The sequence below is a fragment of the Ceratotherium simum genome, chromosome 5, assembly GCF_057802395.1.
Source record: "Ceratotherium simum simum isolate JZ-2026a chromosome 5, ASM5780239v1, whole genome shotgun sequence".
In the NCBI taxonomy this organism is placed as follows: domain Eukaryota; kingdom Metazoa; phylum Chordata; class Mammalia; order Perissodactyla; family Rhinocerotidae; genus Ceratotherium; species Ceratotherium simum.
In genome coordinates this window covers 68331639-68355108 of record NC_141904.1, presented here as the reverse complement: position 1 = coordinate 68355108, position 23470 = coordinate 68331639, and the positions used below count along the sequence as shown (strand labels likewise).

The window sequence follows — 23470 nt, the reverse complement described above, 5'->3', positions numbered from 1 at the left end:
AGATACAACAGCCATGGAGCTCCTATTGTCAGGCCAGAGATGCAGTAAACATCCCACATCTTCCAGAAAATTCTTCTGGACTACTCTGATCCAGATCAACCTTACTGACATCTTTCATTGCATTTTTTAATATACAGTCTGTGTCTAGTTTTTCCCCCAAACATATACTAAGCACTTTTTAGATGCCCAGGCTTGTGCCACTCATCTCCCCTGCGTTACTCAGCTTTGCCCTGCACTCCCTGTGATGTTCTCTAGTGACTGTGCCACACGTACCGGCTTTTTCTCCAAAGAAATTAAATGCATTTATGAGGGCCAAGCAAGCTATTACTTTTGCACTGCCCCCTTACCTGGGGTCCTTATGCTGCTGTTCATGTTGAAGAGACAGTATTGTGCAGTGGTTAGGGAGTTGTCAGACCTGATGTTAAAGATAGGCACCGTTACTTTCTAGTTTCATATTCTCGGGCAGGTCAATTAACTTCTCTGAGCCTCATGTTCCTCCTCTGCAAAATGGGGGTCCATTAACTCAACTTACATTGAATGAGCCACTGCTATGTTCCAGGGGCTGAACAAAGCAAAGGTAGACTGTGGCCTCATGGGGCTTCCTGCCCATCCCCTTTCTCCCAGGAGAACTAAATGAGATGATACCAAGTGAAGTGCTTACTTAGCTCAGGTCTGAGGGGCATGTAATAGCCACTTGATAAATGCTAGCTAGTCATTCAATATGTTCTGTTTAATTAAAACTAAGCAGCCCATTCGACACCAGAAGAAGATTTAATTAAACCTCACACCACACAGATATAACATTATACATCATTCCTTCTCAAGCCTTTACCATGTCAGATCTTGCTTTCTACTTCATGGCAGTCGCAGCTACGCCAGGGCCTGGGACATCAAGAGCCCTCACTCCTCCAATCCAAACCTTTCTTGTAGACTGGGGATCTGTCAGAAGAAGGAAAAGGAGAAGAAAAGAACGAAAAGATGGAGGAGGATGAGGAGGAGAAAGAGAAATGCCAATACCAGGGTTACAGAAACTGTGGTCTCCTTCAAATACTGGCATTGGATGAATCAACCAAACTTTCACCAAAATACAGATCCATATAATAACAATAATAATGTATAGTCTCAAGATAATTGTTTTTAAAAATGGGTTTAGTTTTTAAGCGAATTAATTCATAGTGTTTAGAGCAGTGGGTCCCGTAGTGGAACACACATTTAAAGCTGTTTGGGAAATAGTTTCTCTCCGCCCTGTCCGAGTCCCTCTGGCGCTCTACTTGTCAACTTATTTGGAGAGAATATGAAAATCTCAATAGGAGGTCCTTCCTGAATGGTCCTCCCTTCCTCTCTCATTTGCTGTACTACACTCAGCATCAGATCAAGTTGGAATTTCTGCCCTGCCACTTATTAGCTATTTTGAGTTAACCTCTGGAGTTTCCTCGTCGGTAAAGAAAGCACAATAAAACACTCCTGAATCACAGAACTGTTCTGGAGGATAAATGCCTCTCACGGGGTAGGCTCTAACTCTTTTTTTCTCTTCTTTCTTTTCTCTCTCTAACTCTCTCTTTTTCTCTCTCTCGTTCTTTCTTACTCTCTTTTCTTTCTTTCTCTCCTACTATCTTTCCTTCCTTCCTCTTTCTCTCTCTTTCTTTCAAGTGCAGAGACACCAGGTTTGCGGAATCTCAGATCAAGTCATTAGCCAGACCCACTCCCATCGCTGGCTAGATTCTGTGCCTCCCGCAGCCGCCGGTGCCTCATTCCCTTTATTCTAAGGGCAGTCCGGTCTTGGGATGCTTGAAGCCTGGGAGGCGGAATCAAGTCCCTCCCAGCGCTTTTCTGAGTCGGAGGGAGAGACGGACAGGAGCGGGCATGTGACTCCCTCCGTTTCCCCCACTCCTGGCAGCGCCAGCCGCTCCGCGCCCCTTGGCACCGGCGCCTTTTCTCTGTCGGGGAAGGCGAGCCCAGCCCGCAGCCGCGCGGCGGGGGCTGAGGGCGCCCCCTCCCTTCCTCCCGCTCCCCCTCCCCTTCCTCCCCTCCCGATACAATGACTGGGCCGGAACAGCGCATCAGCCGAGTCTCATTGGCAGCGGCCGCCCCAGCCCCCGGAGAGGCGGCGGGCGGGGGCAGTGGGGAGAGAGGAGCCCAGAGCCGGGGCTGACAGCGAGAGGAGGCAGGAAGGACGCGAGGAAGGCGGCCCGGGGCACAGCTGCAAGTGTGGGTCCAAGCGAGGAGGCGCGGCGAGCGGCGGCGGGGGCGACGAGCAGCCCCGGGCCGGGGGATGCGGCGGGCGCTGGCTGCCCAGCGAGCCGGGGAGTCGGGCTGCGCGGCTCACGTGCTGAGCAGGAGCTTGGGCAGAGAGGAGGAGGAAGAGGAAGGCAGCCGCCGGGGAAGGCGCTGCGCTGAGCGGAGTTGCAGGGCTGGCGCAGAGTCGGGTCCTCAGGTCCCGCGCGGTGAGCAGCCGAGACAATAAAGTAGCGGTCGACAGCCGCCGAGCGCCCGAGGGAGAAGGCGGCAGAGCAGGTAGGTAGGCGTCTGCCCCGGGTGCCTCGAGCGCGCTACGGGGGCGGGCCGGGAGACGCGGCCACAGCCGGCGCTCCCATGCGCCCCGGGCGCAGCGCGCACGTCTGGAGACCCCCAGTGGAGGTGCGGGTCTCCGGCGCTCCTGCGAGCAGGAAACCCCGCCCCTCGGCTCCGGAGCTGCCTGCAGCCTCCGCTGGAGTCCCTCGGGCACTTGGCGCGCCGCTTCGGTTGCTTTGGTGGTGTGGCGACGGGAAGTTTGGCGGTTTCGAGGCAGTGCCGCTGGTGGGGTTTGCAAACATGCCGACAAGGGACCATGTGCTTTGGTTGCCGTGCGTTCGTGGGAGGTGGGGAGAAATGCTGATGCGTCCCAGATCTGGCTTCCCAGAGATACTTTCAAAAGGCAGCGAAAGGAGTGGGGAGAAATTCCGTGCGTTAGCGGAGGATACTATGGGTTGGGTTTGGCTGTCCTTTTTAAATAGGTGTGTCAGAGCCGCTCCTACGTTGGAGAGGCTGTGTGTGTGTGGATTGCTCCCTTTCTATTTCCTGGAGTTATTTCACTTTTCACTTTCATCTGGGGTGGGAAAAACAAAGGTGATATTTTGAGAAATGCCATTTGGTTTGGACTAGAGGATAAACTCTTCCTTTGCATTGCATGTACTGTGCTCCGTACGATACTACTGAGCAGTGCCTCGTCTTGTTCACAAAAGGGGTGAGAGCTTGTATTAAGTCTTCCCCGGGCCTGGGAAAGCAGCCGCAGGAGGAGGTCTCTCTCGCCCTCCTTTGTGTGGACGCTTCCTTCCAGATGTGTGAGGGTTGGGCTGGGCGCTCCTGGGTGGGGTAATAATTATCCTGAACATTCCTGCGATCTGCTAGGACTTGTAAACATACCAGAGCTAACTCCTCTGAACTTTGCGAACCGACTTGGTCTGCTGCTTGGTACCCAGACGGTTGCGTCTGGAAGGTGGCCCCTTCGGGGAAGAAAGACTGCGGAGTGCTGACAGCAGCAGTCTTTCCGGAAAGCTGGTTGATCCTTAAAGGTTAGCTAGTGTTTGCCCCAGAAACTTACCCTCCAATTTGGAGGATGCGTATGAGATTTTAGCACAATCCCTGACATGCTGTTTCCTGTCCTAAAGAGAATGGATCTGTGGAACTTCCACATCAAATGTCTGGAGGGCAAGAAAAGCGGCTTGGCCTTATTTAACCTCATCAGACTGCTCTTTCATGCGCCATACAGGCTGTTAAGAATGAGGTTGAGAGAGCTTACTGTGTGAGACACCCCAGTAGGCACTTTTTGGGCATCATATGCAGTCCATGGAGTGGTAAACTGAGCCCTAGAGGGAGGTTAAGTAACTTGCCATAAGTCACAGTGGTAGTCTGGGGTTTATACGAGGTCTGATTGCAGATGCCAGGCTCTTAACCGTGACAGTGCCTCTAAAAGGGAAGTGCTCTGGTGTTATTAATGATGATGAAGAAAATAATAACAATCAATAATACCTCATATATTTTTTCATAGAATTAAGTAAGATGATGTTTAAAAGAATGACTGACCCAGAGTAAACCATCAGTATATATTTTGCTCTCTAAACTGAATGTCACAAACTAGGTGATGGGTATACTGATGATTCTATGATTCGTTCTTTTTTGTATATCTGAAAATTTTGAAATAAAAAGTAAAGCGCGGGCACACATACCTTTTGAACAGTGCTTACGTTTCCTAAAAGAAGGCCGGAAAAATTCGGGCAATTCCAAGGACTTGAACAGGAGAGGTTTATCACTTCTTGATGACATCTGCAAGTATTAATCAAACACTTTATTTGCTTAAATTCAGTAATGCAGGTGGAATGTATTTGAACAAGATGATGATGACAAATGAAGAAATCTACCTATAATACCATTATGGTGAGGTTTGGTTTTCATCAACACTGGAAAAGTTCTCAGAAGTCACTTCTCCTGGGTGTGCAAGTGATTGTCTTCAACTTCACTCTGTTTTGAAATTAATAAATTTCCGTCTTAGTGGCAGAAAAGTTCAGGGGCTTCTTAAACAGGCAGCAACTGTGCTTGAGGCTAACAATCTAGAAAAGCATGGGAGGAATTTATTCCACAGCCACTCCAGAGCATAAAAGCACTTCAAGTTTTCTCAGTATTGTTTACTGTCACTGCCCTCTATTTCCAGCAAGGCTGAGAATCCTAGTTCTCTCTTTGATTCCACAGATTTCATTAAGACTCTGCAGTGCTTTTGAGCAGACAAAAAGGAAGTTTTGGCTAACCGACAATGCAAATAAGGTACATGGAAAACAGTTAAAAATACCCTGACTGCCTTATCCAGCCCACAGTAATTGTCTAAAATTTTAGGAACTCTTCAGTTATTTTACACACATAAGTGAAAGCTTGAGGCTTATACTGCAAGTGATCTCTCTCCGTCTTCCTTTCTCTCCCTCCCTCCCTTCTCTTTGCCTCCCTCCCTCCCTCCCCATCTCTCCTCCTCCCTCCTTCCCTCCCCATCTCTCCTCTTCCCTCCCTCCAGATCTGCCCAGAGATCTGATCTTATCTGGAAGGCACTATTTTTACATACTCAGCGACTGCGGAGGTTCACTGAAATTACTATCTTCAGCCTATATATAAATAAATCATGTAATTCAGCTCATCAGCAGGACTTAGATGTCTCTCTCTTTACTTAGGTGTCTCTCTCTCTTTACTTAGGTATCTCTCTTTCCTTTTAGATGTGGTTTTTATTTTGTTTTAGAAGGCACTTATCTTTTTTTTTTTTTGGTAATTCATTTGTTTCTAGGTCATTAAGATTTTTTTCTCCTCTTCTGGTAAATGTGTCATGGGCAGTCAGAGAGAAATGGTAAAATGGCAGTTTTCTGTTGCTAGATGCTTGATTTAGGGGCCAAATCTCCTTTTTTCCACAATAACTGGATTCACTGAAATTATCATGTCATTTCTTATCTCATTCTTCCTGGTGAAATCAATTTTTAACCTAATCTCATAAGGCAGTGTTTTTCAAAATAAAAGTCATGAAATCAATTTAGTGGGTTGCAACCAGTATTTTTTTTTTTTAAGTATAACAGGACAGAAAATATCAGCATTATCATTTGTTATTAAGGGTTCCGTAGTTTCATGAAACTTTGAGTCAGTTCTTTATCTGGGACTGTGTACACATTCTGGGTTGCAGTATAAAATGTAATTTTTGCTGTGAGTCGCTGTCAAAAATGTTTGAAGGCCACTGCCACAGGGTATATTTTTATAATAAGTATGTTTGATAATAAGGTGTTCTATAAACACCTGATTTAAATGGAGTTAGGATATGTGTATATATACGTATACAATTTTTTTTCATATATATAGGTTCAAGTTACATACGTGGGAATGGCTTCAAGAGCATCTTGCTCAGGCCTGAACAATGACTTTAGGGTCTGATTTCTTTCTCTTCATCTTCAGCCCTGCCTTTCTTTTCCTTCCTCTGTGTGTTGGGTTTCTCACTGGGTGGTGAGATGACTGTAGTAGTTGCCAGTTTACACAATTCCAGGTTCAAGTCTAATAAAAAAGACTAAACCCCCTTCCCCAGTTGTTGAACAAAAAGTCTCAAAACCAGTTCTGCCTGGCCCCATTGGCTTGGCTGGAGGAACCCCTGTGCCCAATGACTTCTGCAGAGGTCCAGGGCTTTGCCCCAGTGGTGGAGTCCCCCCAGACCACGTGGACTGTGGACACCAGAGGGCTGAGCCTCCAGATGAATTCAGTTGCTGGAAAAAGAAGAAATGGATGCTGAGGAAATCGAATAAATGTTCACCACAATGTACAAGTGCCTATCTCAATGAAGGCTGATTTTTGTTCTCTTTGATGCCCAACAGAATTATATTCAGACAAATAGGTTATCAATGTGATTTCTCATGTCTGTAAGGAAAGCTTTAGCTGTCACTTTTAACATCGTCAATAGAAGGACTTACGAGATCAAAATGCAGAGCAAGTCAAATTGGTAGTGGTTGCTCAACTTTCCAATGCCAGTGAGGGGCAAAAAGGCAGATATATTGATTGAAAACCCACTACAGACCCTAAACCTCTTACAAAGGGTGATGGTGATTGTTTTTTTTTTTTTTTTTGCATTTATGTGCAAATCTTGGAAGGCATTTATTTTAATCAATTTGTTGTGCTAATGTGGTGAAACTAGTTATTTAAATGGTGTCTTAGAACAGATTATTTGAAGAATACACCTCCTGAAGGCCCAAGGCAAATGGGTTCTCTCCTTGCAACTCTTCGGCTTTGAGGTGTTTATCTGGGTCTATGTTATTTTGTCTCTGGGCATGTGCTGCCTTTAATTGTCCTCTGTCACTTCATGTACAATTGTCCAGTGGGGAAGGGGGCCCTGGTTGTGTGGGGCTGTGAGGATAATGTTCACTAACAGTGGAGTTCCCTAGAAGTAGGGTGATCATGCTGGCTGGCTCAGGTCAGTCTCGGGCAATGTCTGTGCCTCGAGTTTGGATGATAAATTACATGGTCACCCCATCTATGAAGGCTATTTCAGGGGGCAATGATTAAGGGTCTATTTAATAGATTAAAGTACAAAGAATTCTTTTTACCAGGCGAGACTAAATGATAACGTTTAAGGATGCACCCTCATCGGTAAAAGTGTAAAGGAAAGCAAGAAAGTGATTACCAAAAAGGTCAGCCGTGGGTGACTTTGTCTCCCCAGGGACACTTGTCAATGTCTAGGGAAATTGTTGGTTGTTACCACTTGGAGGAGAATGCTACTGGCATCTAGTGGGTAAAGGCCAGAGATGCTGGTAAACATCCTACAATGCACAGGACAGCCCCCACAGCAAAGAATGGTCAGCCCCACATGTCAATAGTGCCAAGGTCCGGAAACCCTGGGGCAGTGGTTACATTTGAAGAGGAGGGAGGAAAAGTGTTTAGGAGCTTTACTGGGGTGACCCAGCGATGGATACATGGCAGTTAATTTGGAGATAATTATTGAGCTGTATATTTATATTTTAATATATGTTATGCTTAAAAAAGCGTTAAAAAAAAGTAAAGAAGTCCTCAGCATAACTGAAGGATGAAACTCCTGATGCCTAGTAGTGTCTTGTTCAGATGTGAAGGCTCAACAAAGGATGGTAGAACTAATGGTAACAAGAGCAGCTCACGTTCACCAAGTGCTCACTTGTGCTGAGAATTATTCTGCCAAGATCACATAATACTTGTTGAGTTGGTAAAGTCTGCAGTTGACTGGTATTTTCTGGAAAGGCAGAATGGGTCCTGGTTATGATCACTGACTCTGGAGTCAGATGACGTGACCTCAAATCCAAATGCACCACTTACTAAGTGTGTGAATTTGAGCAAGTGGCTTAACCATTTTTGTGCCTCAGTTTCCTTGTCAATGAAATGGGGAGAATAAGAGTTCCCACCTCATCAGATTATTGTGAGGATTAAATGACAGAATGTAAGGTGTTTGACATAGTGCCTGCTATGTATTAAAGACTCCATAAATGTTAGCTATTATTGTTTGTGGAGGCTAGGAAAAAAATAATAGCTATATTATTTATTGAACACTGACTATGTGCCTGATTTTAATCTAAGCATTTTTCAGTTATCCTTTTATTTATTCTTATAAATCCTGTGATATGAGTATTTCCATTTATTGTTATTATTATCCCTATTTTACAGATGAGGAAAACTGAGACTTAATGAAATTAGCAACTAATGGAGCCTTAATTTCAACCCCAAGTCATTCTGACTTCAGAGCCCCCGCTGTCATTTATTACATCATATTGTTGGACTTGGAAGGGAGCCTGAGGTCAGCTACCCCACAAAATGAGCCCTTAAGAGGCGATGTGACTTGGTAGGTTATTAAGGGATGGTGCAGGGCCAGAACCGAGGTGGTCTGCCTACACCGACATCTATGTTTTAGGACAAATGCATGTACCCCGCAGGACAACTGTGCTGGGTGGGAGCAGGCCCACACCGGGAACACTGGATCAGGAGATGGGGAGATGTCTTCTAACCCAGCTACAAAAAGTCTAGAGCTGTGTTTACTAAAGTGGGGTAGGTGAACTCCTGGTGGTACATGAGTTGATTTTAGATGATAAATGGAGAATCATTTTACTCTAATGGTTTTTTATTTATTTGAATGTGTATCCCCGGTTTTTTTTTCACTTAGACTTTCAAGTCTTACTAAAGAATATATTCTTTTCTGCCTTGCCAAATAAACTATTGAAAGACTGGATGTTATTGCTTAGGGTGAGGCTAAGAAGGACATAGTATCAATGTTCATTTAAAAATCTATATTAGGTAAAACATAGTATGGGGTGTATTGAAAAAGGCTAAACCTATGAAGGGAAGATGTGAATGACTGAAGTCTGGGAAATACTGGAATGTACTGGAAATACTGGAATGAACGATGTTTCTTGAATTTTGTGCACTTGCATCCCTCAGGGATTGGATTCTGGTTCAGTAGATCTGGGGCAGAGCCTGAGAGTCTGTGTTCCTCACAAGCTCCCAGGTGACGCCCATGATGCTGGTCTGTGGACCACACTTTGCCTAGCAAGGGATCAGAGAACCTAGAAGATTCTTGGACATGTGCTGGGTGCTGTGGAGGATACAAAAAGTGTAAGGTAATCCCCTGTGTCCCAGAAGCGTAATGTAGTTGGAGAGAGCAGATGTACGTGAACGTGGGAGGTGGACTCCTCCATCCAGAGAAAGTGCAGTGATCTACCCCAGAGCTGCTGCAGCGGGATGGGGGTGGGGGTGTGGGTGTGGCGGTGAGGTTTCACTTGGGCCTGAAAGGTTTGTAGCAGCAAGGGGAGAGTTCCAGGACAGGCTTGATGAGCAGGAGAAAGAGTACAAGTAACAGGGAAGATTAAAAAAAAAAAATGCCTGCACGTGCAAAGTGGAGATTTCAGCAACAATCTGATCAACACAGAGAATCAGTCTGGAACATTCGGTTAGAATAACCTCCCTCTTCAAAGAACAAGCCCCATTGCGTGGTAATAATAGTCCTGGTTTATTGAGTCCCTGTAAGTGCCAGGCACTTGCCAACTGCTTTCCATACAGAATTTCATTCTGTCTCCACAATGACCTACAATAACCCACACTTTACGGAGGGGGAAACTGAGACTTGGAGAGGCCATGTGAACAAGCCCACAGCTAGTGACAGACCTGGAATTCAAACTCAGAACCGAGTCTGTGCTCTTCACACCACCCTGCAAGAGACTGCTCTTTTTATCCCCGACAGTCACAGCCTGAGAGGTTTGGCCTTCTCTCCAGAGAGCACACCTCACAGGAGCTTCTAATGGCCCATCTTGTTTCTAATGAGGATATTGCCCCTAAAACAGATCCTGAGCAAACACCCAAAGTTGTCCATTAATTTGTCCTTCATCATGACTTATGAAAGATTATATTCCTTTCTGCCTTGCTAAATAAACTATTAACAGACTGGAGTTTTCGGCATTGTGACCTTACGTAAGAAATAAGTTCAAAACTGTCCCCCAAACCCCCAAATAAGCACTGAATGTTTTGTTGCAGTGATGAAGTGCTTTCCTTTGGAAATCACCAACTGGCCTAGACAGACAGTTATTGAAAATAATTATGCCTCCGCCACGGCATGGGGTCTGTCACTGCGCCTCCTGATTCAAAAGGTCTTTCTGGAATACCAGCATCCATCTTCCAGCTGGTGCTTATAACAGCCGACAGCGTCGGTAGGGGACCCAACAACGGATGCAGCCTGAGGATTGTTTTCAGGCGTCTCTTATTGCACCTGACTGAGCCCATCCCATCAATTCAGTCATTGCAAGAGAGCAGGGGTACCATCTGTGACCTGACACAGGCGCAGAGCCCACAGAGCCAGCTCTGCCCGAAGTTCATCCAAGTTGAATGCTCTGGCAGGGTTCTGCCAGATAAAGGAAGAGCTGAGGAGAAAGAGGTGGAGAATCAAGAAGGCTGATTTCTGATCCTATCTCAGCAGCCCACTGACCTGAGCCCTGTCCATTCGCTCTCTGGATTGTCAAGTGGGTGGTGACACTTGAGGTTCCTTCCACCTCTAACCCTTTATTTGTGCTATGAACAACCAGAAGTGTGCACCCTGAACTTTATCTGTACCTGTTGCATGATTCTCACTTTAACTTTTTAAAAAAGTCTCAGATAAATAAATGCATTTAAAAAGCCTTCCTTATCAGTAGTGTGTCAGTGGAACGTTTCAGTAAAATTATTTGCTGTGCAGTAAAAATCATATTTGGTGTAACTTGTCATATCAAGTAACCTTTCAGTATTTAGACAAATCGTAAAACAGGATAGTGTGGGTTTTTTTGATAAATCAGGAAAGATAAGGCTATTTGAGGCCACCACAAATGGACTGATTGCATCCATTTAAATGTGCCAGTTGAAATGCAGGATCCTGATTAAGTAATGAAAACCATGTGCCCCTAGACTGGGACCATAGAGCCCCATCCCACTGGGGCCGTAAGACTTAGATTGAGGACATATCATGGTAATTTGCTCCAACTGTGTTAAATTAATTCAATTTGTATTTTGAAAAGAAAAAAGAAGTGTGCTGTTTTATATACCTCCATGTTCCCAGTCTAGCTGCACTTTCACTGCCTAAAAGAATGGGCTGTCCAGTTTACTAGAGGTCAAACGTTTGATTCAAACAAATTAAGACATCGTTTTTTGCAATGATTCAGCTGCTTTAAACAGTTCAAATCATGAGTGGTTCTCATTGTCCTTTCTAGCACCGAGTTTAATGACACTTGGAAAAGCATACTGGAAGACTATCGTTGCTCCTTTTTAGATCTCAGAGAAAAGCTGTGAAAATGATAAAGATATTGAGAGTAATTTTTTGGAGAGGGTTTCATCTTTTCCATATTCCTTACATTATATAAATTGAGTATTTATAATTTTTATTAAAAGAATGTTATTTTTCTAAAAAACTAACAATAAAATGCAGAGGGAAGTTAATAACGAAAGCTTGAATTGGGGCAGAGATATTGAAAATGGAAAGTCTCAGATATTTCTTGTTGGAAAGATTCCTGAACTGGGACTACTTAACTTCAAAGGCTACATGATGTAGTCCATGCAGAAATAGAAGTACAATGATGTACACCTGAAATTTTTACAATGTTATAAACCAATGTTACTGCAATAAACAAAAAATTAAAAAAAAAAAAAAATGATAAAGATAAAAGGTATTTAAAAATTGACAGTTTGTCAGCAAGTGTTCATGTTATTTGATTGATACTTTCACTATATAATAAGAGGGAGAAATGTAACTATTTGTCTTCTTTCAAAGAATACAATGCAAACCTGTTTTCCACTCCTTATACAGGCTCATTTATATAGCATTATCGAGGAATAAAAAATTTGTTTCACTTAAGTGATTTTTTCCAGGTGATTAAAGCTTACCTCTGCCTATCCACATTATTTTTTGCTTGAGTTATCTTGGATGAAAACATGGCACACGCTTCTTTACTTTTTTACAGGGAGTATATAAATGTGGTTACATCTTGCCTTGACTTGGGCTCCTTATCATAAACATCACTTTTTGTTCCTTGCCATCATCCTGTTACTCTTTGACAGCTGAGTTGTGTGGGGCTGAGGGCCTCTGTCCAAATAATCACAGATTTTTATTCTTTTGTAGTTACCATTATTCCTAATAATAGGGCTCCTCTGAGTAGTTAGCAAATCCCAGGCAGAGTGCTAAGAACTTCATATACATTATAATCTTAGCTAATCTGCCCAACCCTGCCCCCCCCAAGAAATGAGATTATTCCTTCTATTTTACAGGTGAGAAAGTTGAGGTTTAAGAAATTAGTTATAAGTGGTAGAGCTGGGATTCGAACCTGGGTCTCTAACTGCAAGGTGCCTGTTGATAGCTATTACAAGAGTTGCCTCTTCTTGCTCTGTTTCTCCTCTCTGCATATTTCTCTGTATCCCCTTGCTTTAAAAACCTTCACCCAGATAAGGGTGCAAGATTAAGTCTGTGCCTCTTGGGCTGGCCCCATGGCTTAGCAGTTAAGTGCATGCGCTCCACTACTGGTGGCCTGGGTTCGGATCCCAGGCATGCACTGACGCACCGCTTCTCCAGCCATGCTGAGGCTGCGTCCCACATACAGCAACTAGAAGGATGTGCAACTATAACATACAACTATCTACTGGGGCTTTGGGGAAAAAAAGGAGGAGGATTGGCAATAGATGTTAGCTCAGAGCCGGTCTTCCACAGCAAAAAGAGGAGGATTAGCACGGATGTTAGCTCAGGGCTGATCTTCCTCACAAAAAAAAAAAAAAGTCTGTGCCTCTTTTATGGAACATGTTTTGGTATCTTTTTCCTTAAGTGGGGTTCTGAGGGTTTTTTTTTTGCTGATTCCAGACATCTTCTACACAGTTGTAGTTTCTGGAAGTCTAACCTGTGAATTCATCACTGTGTATGCTAGAGCTTTGGGGGGATTATAAGATTTTCTGTGTTATGAGTAAGTAGCATAATCAAGAAACCTGCAATCAGAGGAATGCTTGGCAAGTCTATAATGCAGGGGTCAGCAAACTTTTCCCGGGAAGGGCCAGATACTAAAGATATTAGGCTTTGCGGGCCATAGGGTCTGTGTTGCAACTACTCAACTCTGTCTTTGTAGGGCAAGAGCAGCCACAGATAATACATAAAATAATGGATAAGGCTGTATTCCAGTAAAACTTTATTTACAAAAACAAGCAGTGGGCAGGAATTGCCCACCAGCCTATTTTTGCCAATTCCTGTTATAATGGGAAAAAAAGGACCAATCAAGATATTTAAAAAGCCTAACTAGGTAGTTAGTTCCGAGGCAGTGCTGAGTAGTGGTTAGGCCCCTGACCTCTGGAGACAACTGCCTGGATTTGTCTCCTAGCTCTGCCACTAACTACTCTAACTTAGGCAAGTATCTTAACTCTTGTGCCTCAGTTTTCTGTCTTTAAGATTGGGAAAATAATAGTCTTTACCTCATAGGGTTGTTTTGAGAATTAAAGGAACTGTTTGTAAAGTACTTAGAAGGGTGCTCAGGACAAAATAAGTACTATGTAACTTTTTGTGACATTAAGAATTGTAACAAATCCAGTTTCCAGTGAGACAAAATATTGCAATGCATTGATGGAGAGCACCAAGACTCCCTTTGCTCTGAGTGAAGTGGAGGGCAGTGTTATAGATGGATGTGTGGTGGAGGAGAGAGGTTTGTTACTGAAGGCAGCATGGCGGGTAGGAAGGGCCCTGGCCTGGGAGTTATGGGGAACTGGGTTTAACAGCTCAGACAGCCGGTAGCTTGCAGAGCACTCTTAGGCAAGTCACTTCCTTCTAGGGCCTTGGTTTCCCCATCTATAAAATAAAGGGGTTCACCTAGATTAGTGGATACAAACTAGTTGTTTGTGAACTGAATTCTGCCTCCAGAGAGCTCGATTAGTCCCTAGAGTATTTTTAAATATTTGAATTAATCATCAGCAATTATGAATCAGGAAATTCCAGAAAAGTTCTGGACTCCTGGGTTCTGTTAAACATTCAGAAGCTCTAACAACACTGGCAGCACTCCCACATGGCCACAGTTGACTAGGGCTGAGTGGTGGCAGCCCATAGGCTCTATCATTGACTGCTGTAGCAGATGCTACTGGTCCCCAGCCCATATTTTCTTGCCCTTGCCCCTCCAGTGCAAGTCAACTTGACTTCCTCTGCCAGCGCCTGCGTTCATTTGTCTGAGGATTTTCTCTGACTGTGGAAGTGGTGGGTTGGAAGTGCTGGGGAATTAACACCCAGCCCTCCACTGATGACGGTTTAGTATATGGATGCTTAAGCTCCCTTACCCATCTGGTGGGGTAACTAAGGTGTATATTCTACACCATTTTCAAGAGTTTCCCCATGGGATTAAACTCCAATCACCCACAATGATAGTTGACTTAATAGGACACTCTTTTTTTGGTGGCCTTTATTTCCATGTCCCATTTCCTGCTCTCCTACTGGTGTTCCCTGGGATGTCCTCTCAGATAAATGCCTTACACTTGAATCCTTCTCCAAGGTCAGCTTCTGGAGGAAATCAGACTAAGAAAACCATAGTCCCTACCCCTGAGGACCGCTGAGAATTGCCCTTGTTTTTCATCATGCTTGGGCAGTTTTTCTTAGGTGGAGAAATACTTGTCTGTCCCATGTCTATCAAAAGAGGTAAGGTAAAGAACTGAGTGGGCTGTGGGTTTCTAGAAGGATGGGAGTATATTTCTTTGTGAAAGTAAAGAATAGAGGGAAAACTTTTGTGCAGATGACCTTCCTCACTTATTGAAGTGTTGTCTCTATAGGTGTCTGAATTGATGATTCCTCAATAGAAGATCCTTATGGATTCTTAAATTGGAGACTATTTTAGGGGAGTATTTTGTGAGAAGCAGTCAAAATCCCTACAGTGTGATTGGTGGATTGTTTTAACCTGCTTAGGAGACTTGTATTTTAAAAGAGGAGATTTGAGAATGAAATTTGTTTTCTAATAGGATGACCAACCATCCTGGTTTGCCCAGGGCTGAGAAGTTTCCTGAGATGAAGGACTCGGTACTAAAACGAGGAAAATCCCCGGCCAACCAGGATGAGTTGGTCACCCTACTATAGATGCAGGTCCCACATAGGACCTTTCAAAGTCCAACCCCTGAAAGATTATGTCCTCCCGATATATATGTATTTCAAAATAAAATTATATTTTTAAAATGACCCCAAACTTAAATGCATACTGAAATAAAATAGCTTCTTTCTAGATTTCTAATTACAAAAGTCTGAGTAAGTTTAATAGCGTGACTTCGGTTTTCCTTTTAGTCTGAGCTTCTGTTTTGCTGCTGTTTGGACTTGGCTGGCTGTGGGCTAACACAACACTCTTAGTTAAGGGAATGAATTTGGAAACGTTCAATACCTCTTCCTTTTCATGGCTCCACTCAGTCAATGGAGCAGGGGCTCAGCAGAGTTGTACCCCACATTTGAAGCTCTGAGTGCTCTCCTTAAAGGTGAGCAGGGAAACGAGAAAGGATGCCTCACCTGTGTTCAAGGGTAAAACCCTTAAATGTGCGTTTTCTCTGCCCTGGGTTACCTGTCATTTTTCTTCTCCTGAGTGCTCCTCTATTTTTAGTGACATTGTGTTTTAGTCAGAGATGAATTTGTGAAGACTTTGCACCCAATCAGAAGAGTGTGTCACAGCTGGATGACGGAGACAGAGAGCCGTGCCCCAGGACTGAGGACATAAATAGCAAAGAGTGTGAATGGCACCAGAATGTGGGAATCTCTGAGAGTCAGAAACCAGACGTGTCTACATAGCACAATGTGAAAGGAAGACCTGGGAATTTGAAGTTTAAAATGATTTTGTGTATCAAACCAGGTAATTTAGACCCTGGAATAAATAGGTGGGGCTCAATAGAAAAGTTATAAGTAGATTTGGAACCAGAAAGATATTTGTGTTTGAATCTAAGATCTGTCACTTAACATTTGTAACCTTGTACAAATCAGGAAAACTACCTGAACCTCAGTTTTCCTCATTCATAAAATGGAGATGATAAGGAATGGAAGGGAGCCCCCAAAAAGGTTATTCTCAATCCAGCTACCAAATAGGCTAGTAGAGCTTCATCCCACTGGGGAGACCTGGGAACCAGCATAGGCTGACCACTCCAGATTGGTAGGTGGCAGGTTTAACAAGCAAGGGCAGCTGCAAGAGGAATAGATCTCGTCACCCATTTGCCAGAATCTTAAAAGTTTATATAGAGGCCTTAAGGGAGTTCAGTCACATATCCAGTCCAGAGAGTTTCAACAGCACATTACTCTCTCATGGCTGCATCCTTGAAATGGCTCCTGGTGTGGGAATGGTAGGTGGAACGTACATGCCAAGGACAGGGGAGAGGGGTCAGGAGCCTCTGATTGCCCTGGTTCAGCTCGTGGGTCAACCAGCAGTCATGTCTCCTCAATGACCTCCTCCAACCAACACTAAGGGATTGCAGAGCATCAAGGTGGAAGGAGTCTGGGTCCCTCTACCTCTGTGTGGAGCAGAGCTGTTCTAGCCCCTGCCCCCTGCCAGACCACCCTCTACTTGGACTTGTACTCATGACAGAACTAATCTAAAGCACTCTTACTTGGTCTCTGTTAAAACCAAGAACCTATATGCTAACTGTGTAAAGGTTTAATGCATGACTTAGCCTCAGCCAATTGGGAGTTACTAGAAGGATCATGAGAGTTGGAGCCAGGAAGACCTGGGTTTAATCCTAGCTTTACCACTTGCTAACTGGATGATGTTGAATAAGAAACTAGTCTAAACCTCTTCTGAGACTATGTGTATAACCATATTTAATACTCTGAAGCTGGCCTCTGGGGTAAAATGCCTGGCACAATGCTTGGTACATAATCAACAATCAATGAAAGATAGCTATTGATGTTATTCATATCATTATTAATCATTCACAATGCTGAGTTGTTACTGACCAAGTCAGGCAGTATTAGTAACCTTATACCGACTGGCTCTGAGGTCTGGAATTAGTTTTACTAATTTCTGAACGGTTTGGGTGATCCATGGTAAATTAGCAGGCCAGCAGAAACCATATGTTCCCTCAGACCACTGTGAGTAGCAAGCATTTGCTTACCTCAGGTAAAGGATATAGTCAAATTAGTGGGGCAAAGGATATGTCTGATGATAAAGTAGACAGGCTCCCCGGGGTCATGCCTTCTGATCACTCACAGAAGCACAATCTGGGTTGGGATGTGAGGGTAGGGGACCCAGCTAGTCAGGGGAGAGCTGAATATCTTCATCAGCAGCACTTTTCCCTGGCTAACCTGGGAAGCCACATCCTTAGTGTCTGTGCCAACTACTAGTGGCCTACCACTTTCTCCATTCTTAGTAACAGAACCCCAATTTTATTTGAGGTAGTAGTGTGCTTTGCTAAAAGACTACATGATCTGATTTACGTTTTTAAAAAAAGTCACGTGGAATATTTACTAGGTGGGGAATATCAAATAAAAGCAGCAGTTAGCTAGGAAACTGTAACCATGCTTCAGGCAAGTGGTGATGGTAGCTTGAACTAGGAAAAACATGCTTTGGGCAAAGCAATTAAGATAGATACAGACAGAGGGAAGAGGACAAGAATCCTGAGGGCCAAAGAAAACAACATAATGACTGATGGAAGAGGCTGCCAGGAAGTTCATTGTGTCATGAAGCCCACTCAGGGTCTCCTCAGAGGCAGAAATCAGCCTGCTTTCCTCAGCCGTAGGGCCTGGCGAGACCCCAAGAGTGGGTGAGTGTCTGCTACGCGAGAGGATGGCGCAGCCTCCACTGGGTCCTGCTCACTGCCCGTCAGAGAATTAGGTAATAGGTATGGAGAGGAGCTGGCCTTCCCATACAACCAGCAGCATTTTCATCTAAGTCGTCTCTGTCAAGCTACCTCAGAGAAACTTAATCCAAACTGGAAGTGCTGGTAAAATATGTGCTCACTCCAGACAGAACTAAGGGTATTCTCATGGGAAAATGCAGAACGAAGCAAAAAAAGTGAGAGTACTAGAGGTCTGAACAAGCCCCATTTACATTCCAGGTAAGACCAGGAGGGATAAATAAGCCTTCCTAATATTTTTCTGACCTTAATTCTTCCCTTTCTTCATTATTGTTGTCTTAGCTTGAGCTTCCTCCTACAGTAGAGCTGGAGACAAGGGCTTGGGTGCCCATGGTTTATTTTGGGAAGAAATCCCAAGGAGCAGGAGTGGGATTGTGTAAACAGGGAAGAAGGGTGCAGATCACCACTGGTGGGCAACTGGACCTCAGTCCCCCCTGGGGATGCTCTGAGACACCATGTAAAATGTACCTTAGAATTTTCTACACAAGGGGAGGAAAAGGGGAGTATTTTCCATGGGCTCCTGTCCCCCTCTTGGTCAAGGTTGCTTCATGGGTGTCAGTTCCTTCACATTTCCAGGTTTGCTCATGTCTCACACTCAGTGGCTCCTGGCAGGCATCCCACGCCAAGCCCCAGGCCAGAAAGCCCAAAGCTTTTTCCCTGTAGGCTTTTGTGTTAAATACTCTTTGAAAATGCTGGGTTTTGATTCTAGAAATGTCAGAGAAGCTAGCTAGAGAGAAAAATGGTCTAGGTAGGGAAAACAGAAGATGGCAGCCTAAGAGCCAGCGAGATCCCTGAGGCATGAGGAGGAATGGAAGGTTGCCTGTGGGAAGAAGTAAGAAGTAACTGTTGTTCACCAGAGGGTTTTCTGATTGTTGGCCAGTGTGCTCTCTCTCTCTCACTCTCTGTCTCTGTCTCTGTGTGTGTCTCTCTCTCTCTCTCTCACACACACACACACACACACACTGCACTAGCCACATTGAAAGACTTGGATCCCAAAATATGCCAGACTCTCTTGACTTAGGTCTTTTGCACAACCTCTTCTCCTGCCCCCTCCCAGCTATGCGCACATACCCACTTTACGTGGCTAATTCTCACTCATCCCTGAAGATCCATATCTCATTTTATCTGATGGCTTTCCTTAAGTCCCCAAATTTGGCAATATGCACTGTCTTAATTAGCGCTTTTTGATTCTAAGAACCAGCCCTCCACTCAAAGAGGTTTGAGTTAAAAACAAACAAGCGGATATAGAATAGTGTTTCTCAGAATGTAATCCACAGACTACTCACATTAGGATCACGAGGGTGCTTGTCGTAAGTACCCATTCCTGCGCCATGCTCACACCTGCTCTACCAGGAATCTGAGGAACTGGCACAGAAACAAGCAGCCCAGATGATTCTTCTGCACATACATATTTGAGAACCGCCGCTCCAGGAGACTCTCCCAATGCTCTTTGCAAAAAGTACACACAGCCAGAGGAACCAGAATTTTGTCAGGCATCTCCCTAGACCTGCAGGAGCTTGGTCTCTAGTTTCCCCGCTGGTCTCCTGAGTTACCCTCTGTTGCTTACACTCGGCTCCCTCAGTCCTAATCTCTATAGCTCCCACAGCTACCTGGCTCAGCTGCAGAATCCTGTCCCAGACACCTTGATTGATCCAGCTTGGGTCACCTTGCTCCAGCCAGCTGTGGCCCAGGGGATGAAAGAGTAGATGGTACCTGTTGTTCCATTCTCTGCCATGACTGTGGACCAGGTAGTTTTTTAAGAAAAAGAATAGCGGTTGGGAGAAATTGTCATCTCCAGTACAATGTCCTCTGGGGCTTTGAGCTTCTCCTATCCTGCCATTGACTATGTAATATAATAATTGGCGGTATACTTCTCAGTATCCACCATTAGACTGCGAGAAATTTCAAGACAAGACCACCATCTGATCCACCCTTATATTCCCAGACCTTACCAGACTGCTTGTCACCAAGAAGGGCTCATTAAGTGGTTACTGAATGATGATTGACCGGATATGTCACTGGAAATGTGTAGGAGCAGATCGTTCCCTTATTTTCTAAAAGTTTTAAATCAATTTTATTAAGGCGTTGTGTTTACATGTGATAAAATGCACCCATTTTAAGTGGGCAACTGATGAGTTTGACAGATGGATGCACCAGTGTAACCATGTGCCAATCAAGATACAGAACATTTTCATCACCCCAAAAATCTCTTCTCGCAAGGGGCCATTTTTTAATTCCTCTAAATTTGCTTAAGAAGAGAGTAGTCCAGAGATCAGATTCTGGTGATGGTTCTCAAAGTGTGGTCTCTGAACCAGCAGCCTCAACACCTCCTGGGAACTTGTTAGAAATGCAGATTCTTGGGCCCCACCCCTGACCTACAGAATCAGAAACTCTAGGGGTGGGGCCCAGCAGTCTGTATTTTAAGGAGCCCTCCAGGTGATGTTGACAAATGCTTAAGTACAAAAACCACTGGACTAGGTCAACTGGGGTTTCTTAAAAATGAGCAGCTAGAGTGGAGCCAGATGGATGATCGAGGTGCTTGAGAGCCTGCACTGGAATCAAAGGAGGCACAACTACTGCGTGAGCTGATAAGGTGTTTACTGAAGGAAAGTCTAGATGGGGCCCGCAGGTGGATTTGAAAGCACAAGGTTGAAGTCAGAAATACTGGCTGTTTTTGCAGCACGGCTCTGCAAGATCCCATTGTTACTGCAAATGTACAGGAGCATGTTACTCCATTACTCGGGGCCTTTGGTAGTTTGGGACTCCTTATGCAATGAAGCCTTTCAAAGGACATTATCTTATGATGAGATATGATGGCTGGGCAGGTTTCCTGCCCTCTGGAAAGATTCAGGTCATATGTCTGATTCTAGTGCTACTTTCATTTAAAATTTTCTTTGCTCTATTCAACTCTTTCTTAGCTTTTATGAGGTTCATTTTTAAAGTTTATGTGTGTGACTCTGCTCTTTTCCCACAAGGTTGCTGGGCTGAACAGATCAGCCTGACATAGGGTAGTAGCCGGATGAGTCATCACCGAGGAAAAGTGGAACGAAGAGAGTGTGTTAAAGGTGCTGGTGCTACTTGAAAAAACAAGAAATATGCACTTACAAATTCTAGCTTCAGGAACAGTTCTGGTTGATGTGCAGACTTGGTCGATCAATAGAATTGGAGGGAGGCGAAGGTTGGAAGTACGTGAGTGTTTCAGAGAGAAATATGGGCAGAGCAAATAGATGTTAAGAAAGGTTATTTAAAACTTGGAAATAAAGCAAAAAGATTACTCTGTGTCTTTCAACACGATCCTAGAACACTATTCAATCAACCCCACCCAGGGGTTGTGCAGCTCTCCAGGGGAAGGTAACTTTGACTCATGATTAACTATTGATTAGAGCCCAGATTCTGTAAAGTTAAATGTTAACTTGTGGGAAACTAAGATCCAAATGCATTCTGTCTAGTAGAGATTATATTAGTTTCCTATTGCTGCTGTTAACAAATTACCACAAATTTAGTGCCTTAACACAGCACAAATTTATTATCTCGTAATTCTGGAAGTCAGAATTCCCTGGGCTAAAATCAAGATGTTGGCAGGGCTACATTTCTTTTGGAGGTTCTAGAGAAGAATCCATTCTATTGTGTTTTCCAGCTTCTAGGGCCTACCTACATTCCTTGGCTCTCAGTCACTTTCTCCATCCTCAAAGCCAGCAGTGTAGCATGTTACCATCTCTCTGGCTCTGATCCTCTTGCCTTCCTCTTTCTCGTATAAGGATTTTTATGATTACATTGGGCCCACCTGGATAATCCAGGATAATCTCGCCATCACAAGATCCATAATTTAATCACATCTGCAAAGACCCTTTTGCCATGTGAGGTAACATATTTATAGGTTCCAAGGATTAGGACATGGATATCTTTAGGGGGCCATTATTCTGCTTACCACAAAGATGCAAATGACTTCATTCATGAGAAAAGTTAACCCTAAAAGTTATGGTTTAATGCACTGTGTGACATTAACCAGTTTTGTACCTAATTTAGCAATCTTACTTCAGCATTATTCTTTCCACTTTGAATATAAATATATATGTATATGCGTGTATATGAGTATGTATATATATGTACATGTGTATGTATGTATAGTGTATACATATGTGTATGTATATATGTGTTATGTGTACATGAAGAAGGCAAGAGGATCAGAGTCAGTTATATATACATTTGTGTGTATGCATCAGTGCCTTGTATTCTCCTTTGAACTATCTTTGTTATCCTTCTGGTTTCCTCATAAATTTAATAAACCTTTTGATGCATGTTCTCTATGTATGTGTAAGGGAATTATGTTTTTAATGTTTTGAAAATTGTACCTGACCACAATGATGGTGTATGTCAAAGGTACACAGGAGCCAACAGACAGAGCACCTAATGGCCAAAGGTGGAATAATTTGAGCAACAAAATAAATAAAGTAGAATTGGATTATAACCCAAAGTGTAAAATACCCATAAGTCAGTGATGTAATCAACATGGCTGAATAAAACGTCCCTCACTTGTGTCCTCTCCTCAGCAACAATTTGGAATCCATCCATAGACAAAAGTGCCCTTGAGGGAGCTGTGGGTTACAGCACCATATACCAAGGGTCCCAGGAGAGTCTTGCCCACCCATATGTCGGGTAATAGGCAGACAGATCTATTGATCCCAGCTGTGGACCCTGCAGAAGCCCATAAACAGACTCTAGCCCCTCTTGGCTATGGCCCAGGAGCCCCTGGAAAACACAGTTTTAGACAATTATCCACGGATAAGAGAGTCTTTGTGGAAATCCAAGATTCCAGGAGAGAAGTTCTAGCGTACTGTTGGAGCAAAAAATTGTGAGTTTGGCTGCATTGGAAAGGATAAGAAGAACAATGTGACTACTTGTGTCACTCCTCCCCAAGGCAGCACAGCTCAGTGCCAAGCAAGACCTTCTCAGCCTTAGGGGAAGGCTGATTTCTCCCTCAGGGGAAGTGTCAGGGAGCACCCAGCTTCCCCAGCTGTGTGGGATGTTGCCAAAGAGGACCATTTCTCTCTCTCCCCATCCAGTGTACTGAGTCATGAGGTGCATGACTAGGGGTAGGAAGAGGTTGGGAGAGTGGCAGATAGGACTCTCAGAGGACATTAAAGGGATGCAGATCCTGCTAGTGTGTCATAGACTCCATCAAGAAATCTACCCATGAGCCACTGGGGACACCTCACCCACAGATACCCTCAACTGGCCCATGGGCACCCCAGCACTCTGCACACCACCACCCCCCCCCCCTTTACACCCCTCCGCTGTGTCTGGCTTTCTTTCTTTGCTTCTGACAGTGATGAGAGTGAGCTTTGGCAGATGGCTAGTGAGCATGCTCAGAAAGCTAGCCTGAAGCTGTGAGCCTGAGAGAGACCACAAATTTGAGCTTTAGCTCTGTCCTTGGGAAAGCAAAAGGGAAACTGTCAGCACTCAGCCTGGAGTACTGCCAGATTGAGAGAAGGCATACAAACTTAAGATTTCTACCACAAGAAAGAGCAAGAAGTGTGGAACAGGCAAATCCATAGAAGATTTGAGAAAGCCTCAGAATCCCTAGCAGGACTGACAGTAGGTATTTCTCTTCCAAAGTCAGTTA

General features: G+C 44.2%; 1 protein-coding gene across 2 annotated transcripts in view; it reads left to right on the top strand.

Moving 5' to 3' along the window:
- The first annotated feature begins 2095 nt into the window (after nt 1-2095).
- FRMD4B (FERM domain containing 4B) overlaps nt 2096-23470 on the top strand; it is a 312466-nt gene continuing 291091 nt past the window's right edge. Inside the window, exon 1 of one of the 2 annotated variants that reach the window (XM_087431321.1) lies at nt 2096-2514. The gene's annotated coding sequence lies outside the window, so the exon portion shown is untranslated. The remainder of the gene's footprint in view (nt 2515-23470) is intronic. The other variant, XM_087431319.1, reaches the window with a different exon arrangement.